Source organism: Gekko japonicus, unplaced genomic scaffold (assembly GCF_001447785.1).
Source record: "Gekko japonicus isolate JY-2015 unplaced genomic scaffold, Gekko_japonicus_V1.1 scaffold151, whole genome shotgun sequence".
In the NCBI taxonomy this organism is placed as follows: domain Eukaryota; kingdom Metazoa; phylum Chordata; class Lepidosauria; order Squamata; family Gekkonidae; genus Gekko; species Gekko japonicus.
This window is the reverse complement of record NW_015174277.1, coordinates 440,959-456,253: the sequence shown is the minus strand read 5'-3', so window position 1 is coordinate 456,253 and position 15,295 is coordinate 440,959.

The following is a 15,295-nucleotide window of genomic DNA, read 5'->3' as shown; positions in this document are numbered from 1 at the left end:
AGAGAATCCCCCAGTGTTTGGCAATATGGAAAATGGGGCTCCGCAGCTGCTCTTGTCAGTTTCAAAAATAGTCTTGTCATTTTAAATATTGCCCCCCCCTTTGCCTGCAATCCTTTGTGTTCCCTTTCATTCAATGAACCAATGCTAAAATGCATACACAAAAACTGAAGCACAAGGATTTAAATGGAAGGCACTTGCTGGACTCTACTGCACAGCTGCAATAGGGCAATTGTATAAATTTAAAAAATGTTGAACACCACCCTGCACATGTCACAAGCCATGTTCCCACCCTGATTTAGAAAAATGTGTTTTTGGAGTTGTAGCTGCAGAATAAAGACACTAAAATAAAATGAATGGTGTGTAAGGCAGGCACAGAATCTGAAGTCAAGCTTAAAGGCTTACTGCTCAGAAAATCTGCAGTAAACTGCGCTTGTGTAATAGGCCTAGGTCACCTTAATCCAGTCACTCTCTCTCATCTTAACCTAACATACAGGACTGTTGTGAGGATAGAATGGAGGGGAGGAGACAAGTGTATGCCACCCTTTGCTCAAATCATACTAATTGCATAAATAGGGAAGAGTGACACAGAAAGAACATGACAAACAGAAGAACTGTATTAGGAGAAGTGGTGACCTGCCCCAGCTTGCCAACACATATGGGAAGAGTAGAAATTGGCTTCTTCATGGCCTGTTCAGTATTCTAGGCTTGTATTCAGATGGCATTCTTCATGATGAGAAAGACCCTAACTCATTTTTGGGCTCATGTGTTCCCTTCCCCCTCTCTCTTTCTCTCACATAGAGAACCAAGATGGAAGACTTGAAGCTGGAGAGGAGAGGGTAGGAGAGGGGAGGGAGAGGAGAGGGGAGGGGAGGGAGAGGGGAGGGAGAGGAGAGGAGAGGAGAGCTCTTTGGAATGTTGTGTCCTATGAAAATGACGGTGCACAGCCAGTGCCAACCGGATGCCAACTGGAACCTTCTGAACTATTCACTGCTTACTTGCTTGCCACCCTAGCAGAGTGGAGGTGACTTAATAAATAATTTTTACAATGCAAAATGCTTTCTGGCATGACTTTTTGTAAAGTGTGGCTTTTAATCAATCAAGGGTCGAGGCCCGAAATGCCCCACCATAGTTACAGGCCAGCTTTGATCTAACCCTTTTTTGTTATGAGGCCCAAATTGGGGTTTGTTTGTTGCTGACAAACTACAACTTTAAACCAGAGGTGATGCATGCCGTACAGGTCTGAGGTAACTGTGGCACCAGGGTATACCTTTATCTCACATCCATAATCCAGAAGACATTCAAATCTATGAACCATTGTTTATTTACCATATTTCCTAACATTCCATGAAAAAAATAGAGTGAAAAGATATCTAAGTGTCACAAGGGGTGGATATTTATTTATTCAGGGGATTTATAAGCCACCTCTCCAGAGATCTGCTTGAGGCAACTCTATGAGTAAAAACAATACCATAAGACCTTAGAAACAGCAACATAAATTACCAATATTAAAAACAAGCCATTGGCATAAAAAGCAGCATAAAACAATAATTGAGCAGCCTAAATATATCTATAAAACAGTTCATTGGTTAGAAGTAGGCCATAATACAGCTACCAAAAGATAAAACACCTTAGTTAAATGCCTCAGTAAAAAGAAATGTTTTAGCATAAAACCTAAAAGACAATAGAGATAAGCACTGGGCAAGATTCACAGGGGAGGGCATTCCAAAGGGCAAATATATTTTGGATTTAATTTCCCTTGGTGATAAGAGGTAATCCAAAAGTGTAAAAGAAACAGTGGCTTGAACAAGTAACAAGGAAGTGAAACCACACAGGTGGTAGGAAGGGATTTCTAGTAATCTAGTGCAGAGATGGAGATTAGACAGAATTATTTAATAAAGTGGGGGAGGCTTCAGGCAGGAGAAGATGGATAGAGTTACGGGAGTGAAGACCATGCATGGAGATATAATTGAGCAGAGAGAGAACCTAGGAGCTCAGGCCTTGCAGAACTTCAAAGGTAAGGACAAAAAAAAGTTTATGCTAGATGCAGGAGGGGATGGGAATCCATTTGGACAGATTTGAGCAAAGGCAACAGATGGTTTAAGCCATGTGAGGTAAATTATGTCAGCGGCAGAGTTCGGGAAGAAACAAGGGGACTGTGACAAAAAGGTCAGGGAGAAGAAGATTGCCGTAATCAAGGTGGGAGATTGCCAGGCCATGAACCAGACTTTAGCAGAGGGGATGGAGAAAAAAGACTAGATTTTCACAATATTGATTGCCCAGAGAGAAACAGCTTGACTTGCCAACAGGACTGTACTGAATAAAAAAGGAGAGGGAAAAGTGAGAGAAAGTCAGAGGTCCTTTGTGGGGGGAAAGGGTAAAGGGCACCTATGACAATTACACTGCTTTCTAACTAATTTAATTTCAAACTATATCATAGCTATATCCTGTAAGTCAAGTTAGGGATATTCTTGAGGCCCACTTTGGCAGCTTTGATCCTTCAGCAGAGCAGCTTCCTGACATTTTTAAAAACTGCATTGTGCAGTCCTCACTATAGTTCTTTCTTTTCTTTTTGCAGCGTTAATGCTATTAAAATGACTTCCCTTTCTATTGCACAGCAGAGAATCTGTGTGGCTTAATTGACTTCAATTGTGTTATTTCAGTTTGGAGTGCATCAGAATATAGCTCCAGTTTCCTCTCCTTGCTCAGGATATTTTCTCATCTCTGTGACCCCAATGGATAGATTTGTCAGCTCCATTTATTCACCAGCTGAACAAGCTCAGAAGAGCCGATTCCAAATGGAATGGCAGAAAGACAAAATTATTTACCTAGGCAACTGCTATACTTACTGAGTTTATTTTTTGAAGTATGGTGTTTTTAAAAATAGAGATGATGATAATGAATAATATGAACATACCATAAACACCAATGCCTGTCATTTTGGTTTAAATTTAGATTATGATATTTCCCCCATTCAAACGTATGCATTAATAAAACATTCCAACTCCCCTTCCACTTTACTATGACTGTATAAATCAGTACATCAACTTTCTTTGATGTAGTTTTGTACTACTATGTAAAACATTGCAGAAAACGGATCTTGATGTAACCATACACACAGCCACATTAAGACTGTGATTCTTTTCTTTTTGCACTGTTTTGTTACATTCATGTCAGAAATTTAGAGGAGGAATTGTAAACTGTGCATGAATAGCAATATGCATAATATTTTTAAAAATTGGAAAAAGAAGAGAACAATGGAGGATTCCTAGTATGTCAATTCTACTTTGGAAATTATACCAGGAAATCTGGAACCCCAAAATCTGGGGATGAGCAGTATTTCAGAAGCACCTCAAGATCTTTTTACTTAAAACAAAACAAAACATGTAATGCCAAGCTCCTACCAATACTACAGCAGAGTCTGTCAGACCTCCTAGGCTGCACGATTAAGGGGTCCTAGAAATCCTAGAGCACCCAGAAAATCATGCAGTCATGAGGGCTGGGTCAAGCACATGGATCAACTCAGAGAAGTTGTTTTGAACCCAACAGGTATCCTGCCTTCAACTGAGCCATTTTGCTCGCAAGACATCTATTGTGTTTATGCTGAAAGTGCCAAATGCTCTGAGGCCAACAGAAACCTTTCAAATAATTTGTGCTGGGTTAAGAAGCAGTTTAAGAACAAGATTTTTAAACAGAGCATTCAGGACTGCACAAAGGCAAGCTAAGGAAAAATACAGGCCGCAAGGGAGTGATAAAGTAGTGCATTTAACTTACCTATTCCACTATAGAGCATTATTTACTGGGTGCCTAGGAGGGGGAAAAAACAGAAAAGTAGAAATATTTAAACCTGACAGTGACAAGTGGCTACATTGATTTTAAATTAATTTTAATGGGCCTTTCAGCTGTATGCTGTTTAAGTCAGTGCAGCACTTAAGGGGGGGAAACTGGTAGGCCAAATTGCAAACCACGAGTCTTCTACCACCATATCCACCCAGATTATCTATTAGATGGATTATGATCTGTGGAATTAAAAGGTTTCTACTTGTCTTCAAATTGTTGGCAGAGAACAGTGTCCAGCAGAGCTGCTAACTGATCAGGGGGAAAAATAGCCTGGCTTGCTCTTGAGCAGAAACAGCAGGTGAGGCTGTTTACAGCACAGAAATTACTAGCTAATATCTGCACATGGTAGTGCTGATAAACGCAAAACTACAGTGGCAGGTTGTAAAGCTGACAACTCTACTGTCTGACTACAGAACAAGATCTGGTTCCTGTACCTTTATCAGTTGCATAGAAGGAATTTTCAGCATTTCCTACCTCCACGTAACACCTCATTTCTTATCCCCAAGTAACACCCTGACAAAGCCACCACCCGCGCCTGATCAACTGTTAAAGGGACAGGATCTCTGACATTTGGTGAGAGAGAGAGAGAGAGAGAGAGAGAGAGAGAGAGAGAGAGAGAGAGAGAGAGAGAGAGAGAGAGAGAGACTTCTCTGTTCAGGTTCATTGTGTATATATTCTCCATAATCCTTTATGCTGATTAGTTTATCCAGCACACTCCAAACATCAGCTAAAATCTAATTCTTTGGAGGTATTTCTAACAGGACTGTAAGGCCCTGAACCTGGGAAAGCTCCTAAGTTTAGCTCCAGAAAAGAAGGAGAATTTCACCTGCTACCATTTTTGCCATCACAATGTTTCCATCTCAGGCACAGGCACATCTGGTGAAAAATGCAGTTCTTCATTTGACATTTGCAGCTGTATACTTAAAACCAATAGGGTTTATTGCTTAAAGTGCCCTTCATTCATTTTGTGCAGGTAAAAGAAATGTGGCTTAGCCTGACTCTGTTTACGAAGATGTGGCCAAGAAGAAATTTCATTTAATGTTCAGACACTCAGATATTGTTTTCCTACAGTTTCTGCTCTTTACGTGAAATGTGGAAAGGAATTCTAATGCCTTCACCTCTTGGTCAGCAGAAAGCACTTGTATCAATAGAGTGTCTTCTGGAACGCTGCTTGCTGAAGGTAATTTATTCGCATCCTTTTAAAACGTATGCACATCACATACAAATTACCTTGAGGCTATTGTCCTTCCTTGAATGAAAGACCTACTCAAACCAAAATAGCCTTTTTCCTGTAAACATTACAAAAATTGGGTACAAAATGGAACCCAAGATTCCACCTAAATTCAAAATATATAACAAATTGGGATACTTTTCATAAGGCAAGACATTTCAGGAATTAATAAGCAAAATTTCCTCAGGAGTTTGTTTGTGAAGGGAAGCTACCAGGAGGCTGCCAGGCCAAGCACCTTAAGTTGCTGAAGTGGCTTCTCTTCTGCTGGGAATTCTCTTGGTAGCTCTCTGAGCAGCACGCAGGAGCTCCTCTCTGCTTCTCCTTGTTCCCCTTGTCTGCAATCTACCTGATCTCTTTATGCTTTGGGGGAATGAGGAGAAGGCAGCTGTTCTACTGCTGGAAGCCCAGCCTCACCTCTGGTCAAAATGGGTTTATGATCCAGGGCTCTTTTTGTAGATAAAGCCCAGCAGGAACTCATTAGCATAATAGGCCACACCCAACAGCAGAAACTCATTAGCATATTAGGCCACACCCATGACAGCACAGCTCATTGGCATATTAGGCCACCCCCCCATGTTACCAGAAGTGTGCTCATCCAGCCACACCCACCTTTTGCTTCTTATTCTGCTTACCTTGTTTGTTGTCAAAACCCAGGACTTTTTTGTAGCAGGAACTCCTTTGCATGTTAGACCACACACCCCTAATGTAGCCAATCCTAATGAGTTTCTGCTGTTGGGTGTGGCCTATTATGCTAATGTTCCTGCTAGGCGTGGCCAACTTGGAAGCCAGCCGGAACTCCGTTCCTGTGCGTTCCCGCCCCAAAATAGCCCTGGGTTTATCTCTGGCCAAGGCTGTCATGCCATAGAATGTTGCCCAAGCCTGGGTGACATTGCCCACCACAATGCTATTCATATAACAGGCTCAAGAGCACTGGTACTGGAACTTCTTCACTTGCAAGCTAGCAAAACAAATTTCTAGCAAAACAGGCTAGAATTGGACCATAAAAACAGCTAGAAGAGACTGGACTCCTCAGCTCAAAGTCAGTGTAAAAATAAATAAAATCAGCTAGAAAAGACTTAACTCCTTGGTTCAAAGCCAGAGTAAAAATAAATGTTTGGGCCTAGCTCCTAAGCAACAGCAAGGTAGATGCCAGGCAATCCTCAGGGTAAGGCATTCTAAAGGTGAGATGCACCCAATACAAAAGCTGTATCTCTGGCTGCCATCTGCCTCACCTCTGCAGTCAGGGGGACAGAGACTGGGCTTGGGAAGAGGATCTTAACTGGTGGGCTGGACAGTATGGGAAGAGATGATCCTTCAAGTAACCTGGCTCCAAGCTGTTTAGGGTGTTAAGGGTAAGAACCCACACTTTTAATGGTATCCAGAAACAAGTAGAAAGCCAGATCTTTCAGCACAAGGGTGATATGATTATTATATCCAGCTCCTTTCACTGTAGCCCTGTGTTGTGGGAGATGACTCAAGATAGTGTTGAAAATGGAATTGTCTCCTAATCAGAAACTTTTGCAATCAGATTCTTGAAATCACTGACCTGGAGGAAGTTCTTATTCCTTTATGAGTTGTCTAGGAAGCCATAGTCTTCCAGCAACCAGAACATCGGCAACCTTTTCCTATGTATCATCACCTGCAGGATACCCGTTTGGAACAGTTTCCCTGGGCAACAGAGAAGCAATTATGGCAATATTTCACAATTCCTTGGCATTCCCAATTATGAAACATTAACCAAAGGTGATTTGGCAGTGGCTGGAGCCATGTTAGCAAATTACCACACCTATCTACATGCTTCATAATTTGCTTGTGCTTCCATTTCTATTGGTATGAGTGAGATAAATACCTCTGAAATACTAATTAAATCAGCTATCAAGTTGGAATATGTAATAGTTATTCAAATGAATAGAAACACCTTGTGTGTGCGAGCACTACTAAGAATTTGGAAATGAATAGCATCTGTCCCCCCCCCATCTATATTTGCTATTGCTTGCCAGCTATGCAAGGACTCAGTAAAAATCCCATCCATTCTCTTCTTAACAGCCAAGAGGCTTTGTATGCTCAAGTTCTAAATTAAGGGAACAATAAATGAGATGTTTGACAGGAAAGATATATGGCTTGCAGTTATGTTTTGAATGGCAAGGATCAGAAATCATACCTCTGATTTAGATATATTGATCACTCCAAATGAAGGTTTCATGTGCAAAAATCCATCTCAGACCTGGAAATTCTGGGATTAATGCAGAGATGATGTCACATCACAGAACTATTTTGTACACCTACTATTCTTTCTTCCAACATAAATACTAAGAGAAAATCAAATTGTGATAACCTTGTATGGAGTACCATTTGGCTTGTGCTGGAGTTAACTGTCTGGCCACAAGCTAAAGTTTTCTCTGCCCAGTTTATTAATATGGAATCTTATCCACTTCACCATGTTCTAGATTTGCATCCATTCGTATTTTTATGAATTATTCATACATCATGAATTCCGTACTGTTGATATCAAGCTTCCATTTCTGTTGTCATCTCTCTTTCCCACTCCATAGGGTTCCATTTGGACATGGAACCAACTTTTATCTCCTAGTCATATGAACTATAAACAGAGTTGTGATCACGAGCACCTCAAAGGACTGAGGACTAGTAAAAGGATTAGGGATGTGCCTAATCGAGTTCACACTTATTGAAGAAGAATTGAGTCCAAAGAGAAGACAAGACACTCTTGGTACCAAGCAATCAGGCCATTAATCAGACCTCTCAAGTGATTAATCAAGGTACATTTAACCACAAAGGGTCCTGCTGCAGTAACATTCCTGCCCACATTATCATCTCTTGGTTCAAAATGATCCAATTTGGACTGATTTGAATTTCTTTCTCAAATATACAGCTCAATAAAGTAACTAAAACTTCCTCCAAATACACCTCCTCCAACTGAATATGTCCCCTCATTCTTTATTTTAAAATTTACCAGAACACCCTTCTGGCCAAGTCCATGGTCTATCTGTTAGGTCCCCTTCCCCTTCCCCACATTCCAAGCCAGGAGACCAACCAACAAACAAACAACTATTGTTATGAACTCAAGCCTTTGACCTTTTAACTGGAGCCAGAATCTGTTCCCAAATCACCTGTGTTTCTACAGCAGCTTAAGTCACCATCACTATGACACTGGGTTCAGTGGAAGACCTCCCCCCTTTCTTGGGTTGGTACCTTCATGGGTTTCCATCCAAACTGGTCAAAACTCAGAAGGATTGTAGTACTCCCCCAGGACACCCACATTGCCAAATTTCAGGCAGACAGAATACACAGCCCACCTTTTGGAGGCAATAAAAGGCAACCATGTTTAACATCTATGGGAGAATTGATTGATAGGAAAGATTCCAAGCAGTAACACAGATAGCTCTGTAGCTCAAGAAAGATGCAGGCTGACAAAGCAAGGACATTTGGTGGCTCAAGGAGGATCAGGCATCTGGGCAGGCAGACAGGCAGGCAGGAGAGCCTTAAGGTAGATTTGTTTGGATGGGTAAACGGTTTCGAGAGCAGCAGGCAAGCAAGGTTGTGCTACAGCAGAGGTGTCGAACTCATTTGTTACGAGGGCTGGATCTAACATAAATGTCACTTTCTCGGGCCGGACCATGTGTACCATAAAACATAACACAATGTACCGGAGCTATAAACTTTATAAAGGTGATTTCTCTTTTCATGTTTTAGTCTGTAGATAGGTAGCTCGCTCACAACTTTAATGCCAGTAGCTCGCAAAATAGAACTTTTGCTCACAAGACTCCACAGTTTAGAGGGAGCATTGGTACTTACTTCCATTTTCTACCAGTTACCAGTTTCTACTAATTATTTATTTATATATAAATTTACTTATATGTAAGAGAGAGAGAGAAGTAAATAGTGCCACTAGCTATGCGGGGAGGGGGGGTGACAGGCACTGCATGGATATGTTAATGAGAGGCAAAGATATGAAATCAGTAAGTTTGCTGTCAGACAACTATGTAATTATGAAAAGTTATAGAAGAGATGCAAGATTATATAGACCGCATTTAGTGCTGATTTGATGGTGCATTAGGATGCTAAAACACATCCCTGCTTTTTACTCCTCTGAACACTGCTACTCTTTTTGCCTTAGCTAGAGAAGGTTCACCTTTCCAGGTTGTTGTTTTTTCCTCCTCAACAAAACCCCAATGCTTACAATTAATTGGGCAATTAGTTATCAAACATCTGACTTTATCAGATTATTTCCACTAACGGTTCACATAAAAAGAGGAAATGATGCACTGGAAGGTAACAATTAGTATTTGGGTAGAAATGAGATTCAAATCTCCAGCCATACAAGTCAGTCAGTGGCCTTGGGCTAGTCCTCTCACAGCCTAATCTGCCTCTGCGGTGATCTAGATCTAGAGGTCATCCAGCCAATCCCCCCAATCCTTTCTTTGTGTATGAAAAATTAATTGTTTACCCTGGTAACACAGTTGGAATATAGAGATTACCCAAAGTCCTAGACCACTGAATAATTACTTATTTTGGAAGTAAGGTTTACAGCAGCCCTTACCCCTAAAGTTGAGGTATACAGAGCTGGAAACCTATGCCAATGGGAATTTAAATCATGAGGAAAGTAAACCAATGGCATAACATGGTCTACAGATTTGGAAAAGTGACAGCAAGCCAAGAAAAGCCTGTTGTTCTTCATTTTAAGAGGCGCAGCAAATTTAATCAGCTGTGTCCTTGATGCAAGAAGGAGGACCTCAGAGGGAAATTCCAGAGAACCAGATTATAGTTAAGAACATAACTAACTAGATGACTATTATAGCCTTTGGGGGGGGGGGGTCTGGGTCTTTCAGTAAGATTTGAACCAGACTATAATGTCCTTCAATCAGAAGTATCCATTCAAAACCCTATTCTTTCCCCCCCTTCCTTTAGGACTTAAATAAATGCCTTTCTCCTTTAACTGAAACAAATGGCTTCTGGGTTTTCCCCAGCACTTTACACATTCTCTAAAAGTGTTCATCATGACTACCCATTAAGCAAAGCAAAAGTTGCCCATAATTTCTTCAATTGCTAACTCACACAGTAGGATCCTGAGTCTTTACCCTTACTGCATCTAGAATATTTGTTGCTAAATGTTGGAAAACCGATAGCTTACTTACTAGAGAAGAGTTGATCATAAAAATTTGTGATGTGGCAGAAATTGATGAATTGAATATGATACTTTTAGGAAAAGATGAAAAAGCTTTCCAAAAAAAGATGGTACAGAGTTAACAAATGGTTTAGAAAAAATGTTTAATGTACACTCCAAAATTTGATTTATATACTGCAACTTTGTTTTTCTCTTTGTAATGTAAAAATCATAAATAAATCTTTTTTAAAAAGTAGGATCCTGAGTCTTGGATAAAATTCAGCAGCCATTCCCTGGCTCTGGAGAGATATTCTAGAATTTGATGACAGCCTGCCAGTACCCCAATCTCTCCTAACTCTGGGGACTTATGACATTACCATCTCCCCATTCTCCCTCAGCTAGGAAGACAGAGACATTGCCCAGCCTTTGGAACTGCTTTGGAATGTTGTGAAGTAAAATGGCAAGGAGAGAATGATGCACTGCCCTGAGATGCTCCGAAGAATGGTGGGATAAAAGTGTAAGACAGAGCAAGGCAGGGAAAAGTGAGATATATCCATGATATATTTTCATAAAGCCAAGCTCTCCCTTACTATATGAATGCATACATACACTCTGGGTATAGTTGCATCCATACTGTATTATTTTTCCATCTCCTTCTCCCTTTCATTTTCAGTCCCTCCAAATGTAGATTTCACTTCCTTGGGGCAGGGATCGTTCCCTTCCTTATGTTATAGAACCAAGTGTACAGATAGCACTATACTGTATGAATCAGCATCAGCATATATTCTAATAGTAAAGTCTGGTCCCATTTGGGGATATCTAAATCTGAAGATCAGGTTCACACAGAAAGAAAATGGATGATTCTGCAAACTTGGGGGATCCTCAGGTCTGCAGAAGAATCTGAAATCTAAAAAACAAAACAAAGCAAGAAATATGTTGTTGTTGTTCAGTCGCACAGTCGAGTCCGACTCTTCGCGACCCCATGGACTAGATCCTGCCAGGCCCTCCTGTCTTCCGCTGTCCTCTGAAGTTTGCTCAGTTTCATGTTCGTTGCATCGATGACACTGTCCAACCATCTCATCCTTTGCCGTCCCTGTCTTCTTTGACCTTCAATTTTTCCCAGCATCAGGGTCTTCTCCAGGGAGTGCTCCCTTCTCATTTGGTGGCCAAAGTATTTGAGCTTCATTTTAATTATCTGGCCTTCCAGGGAACAGTCAGGGTTGATTTCTTTTAGGATTGACTGATTTGATCTTCTTGCAGTCCAAGGGACTCTCAAGAATCTTCTCCAGCACCATAGTTCAAAAGAATCTATTCTTCGGCACTCGGCCTTCCTTATAGTCCAACTCTCGCACCATACATGACTACTGGGAATACCATTGCTTGGACCATGCGTATTTTTGTTGGCATGGTGATGTCTCTACTTTTTATCATGCTGCTTAGGTTCGCCATCGCTTTCCTCCCAAGTAGCAGGCGTCTTTTAATTTCATGGCTGCAGTCACAGTCTGCGGTGATTTGGGATCCCAGGAACGTGAAGTCTGTCACTACTTCCACGACTTCCCCTTCTATTTGCCAAGGAGTGATGGGACCGGATGCCATGATCTTAGTTTTTTTGATGTTGAGCTTCAAGCCCACTTTTGCGCTCTCCTCTTTTACCCTGAGCAAGAGGCTCTTTAGGTCCTCTTCACTTTCTGCCATTAGAGTGGTATCGTCTGCATATCTGAGGTTGTTGATCTTTTCCCCAGCAATCTTAATTCCCACTTGTGATTCATCCAGGCCAGCATTTCGCATGATGTACTCTGCATATATATTAAATAAGCAAGGTGACAATATACATCCTTGTCGTACTCCTTTTCCTATGCTAAACCAATCAGTTGTTCCATATCCGGTTCTAATCAAAGGCTTTAGCATAGTTAATGAAGCAGAAGTAGATGTTTTTCTGGTACTCTCTTGCTTTCTCCATAATCCAGCGAATGTTGGCAATTTGATCTCTAGTTCCTCTACCTCTTTGAAACCCAGCTTGTACTTCTGGCAGTTCTCTATCCACGTACTGTTGGAGCCAAGCTTGTAGGATCTTGAGCATGACCTTGCTAGCGTGTGATATGAGTGCAATTGTGCGATAGTTTGAACATTCTTTGGCATTGCCCTTCTTTGGGATTGGAATGTATACTGACCTTTTCCAATCCTGTGGCCACTGTTGCGTTTTCCAAATTTGCTGGCAAATTGAGAAATATGGGGGGTTATAAAACCTCAAAATAATAAAAGTAACACGTCATTTTAGAAAATGACTAATTGGCTCAGTGGCTGTTGCTAGGCAACCACAACAGGCTTGGTTCTGTCGGTAAAAGGCAGGGGGAGGGGATAGGGCCCTTTTCAGGGCTGCTTTAACCTTCAAGATAAGACTTGGGGTGACTTGACACCACATGACTTGAATGACTCCCCTAGGTCTGGCTGTTTGCTAATGTTCAGCAGCAGCCATCCCACAAAAGCCAGTGTGGTGCAGCAGTTAGAGTTTCAGACTAGGACCTTGAATGCCCATTCTGCCCTGGAAACACTTTGGGCCAGTTACACATTCTCAGCCTAACTTACCTCACAAAAGGAAATACAAAATTGATCATTAAGAGTACCTGGATACCTGCTGGTGGGCTAATGGCATTCCCCTTTCCAGCTGGTCCAGCTAGCCCTCTGGCAGAAAACCTGAGCTCGACCCAACAAAGCCCTGCACAAGGCTGGAGATGTGGCATCAAGCCAGCTGAAGAGACAAAACACAGCCCACGTGAGAGGCTCCTGGACCTGCCCATGTGAAGTGAGGCAGACACTGGCACCAAGCCTGACCAAGCCTCACAATGAGGTAAGGTAGACAGTGGCCCTCAACTCATTTTGCACCCCGCATGAAGTGAGGTAGATGGCAGCACCCAGCATGGCAAGCCTTGCATGAGGTGAGGCAAAGCAGATGGTGGCACCCAGCTGGGCCCTGTGAGAGGTAACGCAGACAGCAGCACCTGGCCAATCCCTGTGTGAGGCAAGGCAAACAGCAGGGCCTAGCCCAGCCGAGCCCCACGCAAAGTGAGAGAGAAAATGGCTCCTGGCCCAGCTGAGCCGGATGTGGGGTGAGGCAGACGGTGGCCCCTGGCCTGGCTGAGCCTTGTGCAAGGCAAGCCAGAATGGTGCACAGCCAATCTCTGCATGAGGCAAGACCCCATGCAAGGTAAGACAGATGGCAGTGCCTGCCTGAGCCCCATGTGAGGTGAAGTGGATGGCTATGCCTGGCCTTGCCAAACCTCGTATTAAGTAAGGCACATGGCAGCATCTGGCCTGGCTGAGCCCTGCACAAAGCAAGACAGATGATGGCACCTGGCGTGCCAAAGCCTCACACAAGCCAGATGATGGTTCCTGGCCTGGCTGAGCCCCACACAAGGTGAATCAGATAGTACTGCCTGGCTCAGCCAAGCCTCATGCAAGGCAAGCCAGATGGTGGCCCCAAGCCCAGCTGAATCCCCTGTGAGGTGAGCTAGACAGCAGTGCTTGATCCAGACGAACCCTGCATGAGATGGGGCAAATATCAAACAGCTTGGCCACACTGTTGCGCAGAGCATGTGTAACGGTCCACTGACCAGTCTAAGTCACCTCAGCACCTTAGCAGACTTTCCAGCCTCCCAGCTCTTACCAGTTCTTTGCTGTTCTGCCCCTCTATAGTAACCACACTGCACAGTCCAGTGGTACACTATATACAAGGGTTTATTCACAGAATATACAGTCAAAATGCTTCGCCAGACGCTTGTTACCTCCGAAGAGAACGTACATGGCTTCTGTACAGACTTATATACATAGTAGCACCAATCAGCAACAAGTTGAGTCATGGTGACTGCACACTGTCCAGTGCCAGCCATAACCGGTTAGAACAGGCTTATCAGTCCACCTGCTGACATGTAGCTGTCACTGAACTGTCAGTTAGATCACACTGATCTTCCTGCTGTCTGATTAACTTCCAACACACACCCTACATGAGGTGAGGAAGAGAGCTACACCCAGCCAAACACCATGTGAGGCAAGGCAAGTCAGAGTTGAGAGTGGCACTGAACCGAGTCCCACACAAAATAAGTCAAGGTTCCCGGCTTCTCCCAGCGGAGGCCTGCATGAAGTGAGGAAGGTGCCCAGCTGGCCCAACCAAGGTGAGGCTTGGTGCACTAGCAACAGCCACTGAGCCAATTAGTCATTTTCTAAAATGACGTGTTACTTTTATTATTTTGAGGTTTTATAACCCCCCATATTTCTTGCTTTGTTTTGTTTTTTAGATTTCAGATTCTTCTGCAAACCTGGGTATCCCCCAAGTTTGTAGAATCATCCAATCTTTGTGATTCATGCTGGTCTAAAGACCATAATACTACTACTACTGTTGTGATTCCAGGAGACTGGAGACCAACAAGCCCCACCTGGAGGTTGGCAACAATAGAAGGTGGGGAGTAAGCTGGGAAAGGGGAGAGGCTATGGGGGTTTTCAAGAAAGGGAAAGCGGGCGGACTTCCGGTTTGGCTCCCGCGAATGGCGGACGCATCCTCGGGTTGCTCCCGAGGGCGTCTCGCCCGCCCGCGGTGGAGGAGGGAATCCGCACGAGCGGAGACCCAAACGAGCCCCTCAGAAAGAGAGGGGCTCAGATCCGGGGCGCGTTAGGGCGCACTAGGGGGGAGTCTCTTTCTCGGCCGAGCGGTCGGAAATCGAGACTCTCGCCATGCCCTGCCCCAATGGACCTTGCTGCGTGAGCGACCCCGTATGGGGTTTAGCGGAGCCACCAGACGTCACCGAGTGATAAAGCGAACAACTGATGAAATGAAAAAAGAAAAGATCGGCTAAACTGTGAGTTGTCAAATGCGAAGAAAAAGAATTAAGAGCGCTCCCCCTCCCCAGCGGAAAAGATGAGGAGGTAAACCCTCTAACTTCATTAGCGAGAGAATAAAGGGGGGGGGAATGGACTGTGCGAGTAGTAGTGACTTGTTTTGATGCATTTGGAATAAAGCGAGAAAATTTCTGTTTCTTTGGAGTGCGTTTTAAGAACTTTATTAAAAGTAAACAAAAATAATAAGATGTCGGAGCTGGGCTAAAAGACAAGCG